Genomic DNA, 6,000 nt, shown 5'->3' with positions numbered 1-6,000 from the left:
CGCGTGAACGCGCTCGTTTTCAATTTCCCGCGTCTCCATGCGCCCCGGTCGCGTCCGCGTGCCCCATACTACCATCCTGGCGCTATTTCGATTCCGTCACGGCAAATTGTTTTACCCCGCCCTGCGCACGCATGCGGGACGGGGGTATGCCTTTCTTTTATGGCCCTCCCGTCCATTCTCTCCCCTGGGCACCCCGCCCACCCACACCCCATGGGCACCCTTCTCCACCCCCCCCAAATCCATGGCCCCCACCCACCCCCATGGGCACCCCCGCACACCCTTTCCCCCACCCATTCCCTGGGCACCCCACCCCCAACCCCCGGGCGCCCTTTCCACCCCACCCCACCGGGCACCCTTCCCTATCACCCCCACCCTTCTCTCTCCTCGACCCCTTCCCCCCCCAACTACCTCTCTCCCCCTCCCTCCCCCTGTGTGCTATCTCCCCCTCTCCATCTCCACCTCCATCTCCCTGTCCTGCACGTTCCTCCTCTCCATCTCCACCTCCCTCTTCCTCCACCTCTTCACTTCCCTCCTCCTCCTCTTCTCCTCCCTCCCTCCTCCACGGCGCCTCCTTCACGCCCCCTCCCTCTTCTCTTCTGCACGCCCCGTGGCCTCCTCCCTCACGCCGCCATCTGCCCCCTCCCCCTTCGCCTCTGAAGTGCGTCCGCCGCCGACCGTCCGCCTCTCCACCCATGACGCCCGCTACCCCGCCTGGTGGATGCCGTGACGCCCCTGCCCCCGTTGCGCCCCCGTCGCCTCTAACGGCCCTGCGCCCCCGCCGTGCCCTGCCGCCCTCTGGCCCTGTCTGCCGCCGAGCGCCGCCCCTCTAGCCCTGTAGCCGCCGACGTCATGCTCCGTGGCCTGGACCCTGTCGCCCCTGCTCCCCCGCCACTGTCGCCGCCTCTGACGTCGCCCTGTGTCCCTGCCCTGCCTCCCACCGCGTGGCCCGTCACCCATCCTCGTTGCGCCGCCCTGTGCCCTGTCCTCCCCTCCACGGCTCCTGTCCTCCACGTGTCTCTGTAAGGGCCCCTACCCCCACACAAGCCCCCCTTCCCCCCCCACAGGCACACAACACACACCCTACCCCCACACAAGCCCCCCTTTCCCCCCCACAGTCCCACAATCACACTAAACCCCCCCTACCCCCACACAAGCCCCCTCCCTCCCCCCCCCCCCCCCCAGGACAATCACACACACATACCCCCCTCAAAGCACCTGTCCCCTCCAAGCCCCTTTTCCCCCCCTGCAAACCCACAGAACCTCACCACACCCGTCCCACCCGCAGAAAACCCCCCTCCAAGCCCTGTTTCCCCCCCCCCCCCCCCCAGACACGCAGAAAACCCCTTCATCAGTCCCCTTGTCACCTACCGACACCCACAGAAACCCGCAACCACCATTCTCGGTCCACTCTCACGCGCACAAGGGTGTGTACGCACGTGGTTGATTGTGGTTGTTCGTGTTCGTGTGCGGAAGACCGTTCGTGGATATTCACGCGCGGGGACGCGCGTTAGCTGGTCCATGAGGTGGTGTGCAGCCGGTTATTCACACGCAGCTGCCATGCAGTCTATTTCAGGCTATATTCCCAGATTTTTAATTCCAAAACTCGCAAACCTTCAAAATACATTGCAAAATTACCAAAAAAATCATTTAAAAACACTTAAAATTTAAAAAAATAAAAAAATTACAAAAAAATCTTAAAAATTTTCCAATATTTCTGCAGTAAATTGCCATATTTTTATGAACTGAAAATTTCAAGAAAAAAATTTCAAACCATTTTAAAATTAAAAATTCTTTTAAAAATACCCAAAAAATGAAAACAATTCATTAAAAATGGTTTTAAAAATTTTAATTTAATTGCCAAAAAATTTCTAAATTTTCCATTAACATTTTTACTTATTTTGGGAAGATTTTCTAAGCTGAAAATGATGTGTCATTTTATTCCATGATTATTTTATGGTAAAAATATTTCATTAAATGCTAAATTCATACAAAAATCTCTTTAATTCAAATTACAAACTGAAAATTCTAGACAAATCCAGATACCTTGGTTCTTTTTGGATTGCTGACCTCCATTTTGGAATTGAGAAGAGCACATTCATTGCATACACATACACCCACTACCATGTATTTTTCCTTTTATATTTTTATTTTTTTTCGCTACCCCAAAATTCACGTTTAATTTTTAAAATGAGCCCTAAACACCACCATGGCACGCATGCTCGCGCTAAACACATCTTTTTTTTATAATAAAAATAAACCCGCCGTTCACTTAGCACGCGCTAAGTGCGCTTAAGAGGCACTTTAATATTTTTAATAAAAATGAACCATCCGTCACAAAAGCACGCGTTGGCAAAAAAGCGCTCCACATCACCTTAATTTTTAATAAATGAATTTGCATTTAGAGACCCAGTCTGGGTATCGAAGTCCGGGATTCGGATTAATGCACCGCTCTAACCTAATAATTGGTAATTAAAATTTTAAGAAGGAACCCCCGCCGTTTTCTTGATAAGGTTTATCACTTAATAAAAATTCACCCATTTCTTAATAATTTATTAAAATGAACCTTTCATTAAATTAATTCCCGCTCACTGCACTTATTTCCCCTTTTTAATGAACTCTTTTCGTGGGATGGGTACGCGAAGTCTTCGGAGTTGTCTCCATGGTCAAACCTGATTATCAAAGTTGTGGTCTTGATATGTGTGGGTTGTTGTTATGTTTTGGTTCAGTGTCTTTGATACGGTTAAGGGTACATTGTGTAGTTTTTTTTCTTTATTGCCTGATACGGGGATTTGGGTGTTTGCATGTTGCATAGTATGAAGCTTTCGGTCGCATAAGTGTAGAGGTCATGTCGAATTTTTTCTAGGCTATGGTTTGCTTGGGGATAGTTGGTCGAGTCACGTTTTACCATATTGGTTGATAGCTTATCCTTGGTTTTTGTCTGTTGCTTTGCAGGCATTCTCCTTGTTTGTCTGTGTTTGTGGTGTGTGTGTGTAACCATCTGAATGGCGCCCTCTCATACTCCTCCCCCGATTCAGTATGTTCCTTTGGCTGTTCATGATTACTCTTTGTTACTGGATTCGGACGTTGTTGCTAAAGTGGGCTTGTCCAAGTTCGTCAGCCTGTCTTTCCCACTGGTTCTAGATGATCCTTCCCTTTGTGACGAGTTTCTAACCTCTTACAATAAGAGGTCTGGTCCAGTCCATGGCACAACTGTTCTTCTGACACCGAAGAGTCTAGGCAAGGCTCTTGGTCTGCCATATCATGGGGAATCTGTCCCTGCTGCCAGATAATTGTTTACCAATGATGATATTTTGAAGCTGTTGCAGAAGCAGACTCAAGATGTTCTTGATCCGAAGAAGGTCATTACTATGCCAATTCCTTCAGGACAGGTTCATGCCTACAAAATCCTCATTATCTTTCCAAGGAGTTGTTTACAGCTTCACGAATGATTTTGAAAGGCATAACCATTGACTGGAGTACCTACCTCCTCTCCAAGATGGATCACCATTTTATCCGAGCTACTCGAGGAAATGTGACTAATGTTACATTTGGGTCCTTCCTCTATGTCTTCTTGCTACATGCTGCCCCTGCAAAGGAAGTTCCTTTACCTCCAGTTGATCCTCCAGAAGTTCCTCCTCTGCCTCATAATGAAGATGATGAAGTGATTATTGAGGATGATGATTCTCCTCCTCCCCTAGTCATTCAGAGAAAATGCCTCAAGAGGGTGGCTGAGTGAATGCCTATTCCTCTAGAGGATGGCCGAGTGAATGCCTATTCCTCTAGTTCCAGTGACAATTCCTGCCCAGTCTTGCAGCAGCTTGCCTACATTCCTTCAGACGAATCTTTTCAGAGCTCATAGAGATGGGATGCTCGACCTTAATATTCCTTCTATTCACCGCCTGGTAACAGGAGATGCTATTCCGTTCCTGTGCAAGGATATCCAGAGTTCTATTGAACTTTCGATGACTGCCTGTATCCAGCAATTATATTCTTCATTTTATGATGAAGTTCAGCAGTCTAAGGAGGAACTGAATAAGACCACTACTGAGTTAGCCTCTGCTCAGGAGAAATTCTCTGACCTTTGTATGCAAATGGAGCAGCAGACTAAGCTAGTGGATACTCAGAAAGCTGAAATTTCCAAGTTGAAAGCTGAGTTGGCAGAAGCTAGGTCTCAAGGGGTTGCTGTAACAAAGGAGAGGGATAAGTTACAGAAGGAGAGTCAAGAGATGAAGGAGGAGATAGCTGCCCAAGCAGAGAAGTTGCAATCCACCACAGCTATTTTAGACCAGAGCAATGTTCAAGTCCAACAACTCAAAGATTAGTTGGCTCAGTCTCGGTCTAATACACAGAGTCCTGTGCAACCAGTTTCTCTTTTATCCCCTGCAGACTTGGCAGCTCTTCAAAGACAGGCTACCTTATGTCCCTTATTCCAGGCCAACGTGGAATGATTGCAATCTCGTATGGATTTACTATGGTCTTCTTTTGAGCAGTATCAAGAATATGTTCCACCATATCATTCCTTTTTTGTCCATTATCAACAACAGAAGTTGGCCTTCTATATAAAGCTTTCCACGATGGATTTACCTATTCCAGAGGATGGATGGAGTGGGGCCTGGTCATCAAATTTGCTGATCGAAGTAGTAAGGATGGTTTTTGAAGACTCTGTCACTCCAGATACCATGCTTCTGTCCTACATGTATTTGAGGGGTGATTTACTGATTCCAGATGAGGAAGATCTGGCTTGGTATGTTGGAGATGTGGTATTGCAAGCTTCTTTGTATGTCCGACATTTGGAGTTGAGGATTGATGAGATATTCCAGGGATATTTTTCCAAAGTGGCTGAGTGTCCTGAGTTTTCATGGCACACTATGGTTGATTCTGTCATTTTGAATCACCGACAGGTCAAAGCTTCAGCTCATGCTCAGAACACTAACCAACTGAGGGTGGATCTTTTAGCCTATCTTTCCAATCAACCTCCATTTGATACTTCTTTCTTTGAAGCCTATCATCGTAGATCAGCTTTAGGTCCGTCCTTACCATGCCTAACTCATTATCAACAAATGGCTCATAGGTATGATGCTTATATTTTCCTTTTTCAATCTAACCCAAAAGTTATTTTACCCCTTCTTTTCCAACCTCAAGGATCTCCTCAAATTCCTATTTTTACGCATTGTTCTTTTATTGAAGATAGAGTTTTTTTACCTCCTGATCCTTGTCCTTCCCCATCCTCCTTATCTTTTAACGCCTTTCTTAACAAAATCTCCTCAATTTTCAGCCAATCCATCTTTAATCCATTCTTCCTTTTATGATTTTGCCTATCCATCACTTCATCCACTTTCATTAGTTCCCCTTCCGTCTCCTAACACTTCTATTCCTAATCCTCCTCAGTTGGTTAGTGGGTATCCAGGATTTGATCAGAAGATTCTTCAAAGAAGAGGCTGGAGTTTAAATGATTCCCTTACTAGACCTCAAATCAATTGGCCATTGATCCCAGGAGAATGGATAAGTGCTAGTCAGGCTTATCAGAATTATCTGCATTTTGCTCAGTAGTATTCTCAGTCTGCAGATCCTTCTGTGCGCTTAACTGCTCATTTTACTTGGTACCTGGCGTATATGCATAGGCATTCTCATAATGATTCAAAGCCTATTCCAAAGTTGTGCATGAATGTCAATGTGAGCATTGATTCCCAGCAACTGAATGTATTGTACTTTCATGCCCTTTGTTTGCCTAGCAGATATCTTGTCCTGTTGGAAAGGATGTGCTGCCTTCAGTTTTTCCAGAATCCTCCCAAGACATTTGTAGATGAATCCTTGTCTATGGATCGTTTCCGAAATCACCAATCTTTCAAGAAGGATCATCTTCATTGATACCTTTGCCATGTATGGTGGATGATTTTTAATGATAAAACTCTCTTTTTGGAGGAGTCATTCAGATGGTTGTGTTGTGTGTAGTGTTTGTGTTGTGGGTTAATTTATGTAATAAGATCGTGGTGGTTGCCT

The sequence above is a fragment of the Lygodium microphyllum genome, chromosome 6 (assembly GCF_053477565.2).
Source record: "Lygodium microphyllum isolate KBCC chromosome 6, Lygodium_microphyllum_v1.1.10, whole genome shotgun sequence".
Taxonomy (NCBI): domain Eukaryota; kingdom Viridiplantae; phylum Streptophyta; class Polypodiopsida; order Schizaeales; family Lygodiaceae; genus Lygodium; species Lygodium microphyllum.
This window is presented reverse-complemented; position numbering follows the sequence as displayed.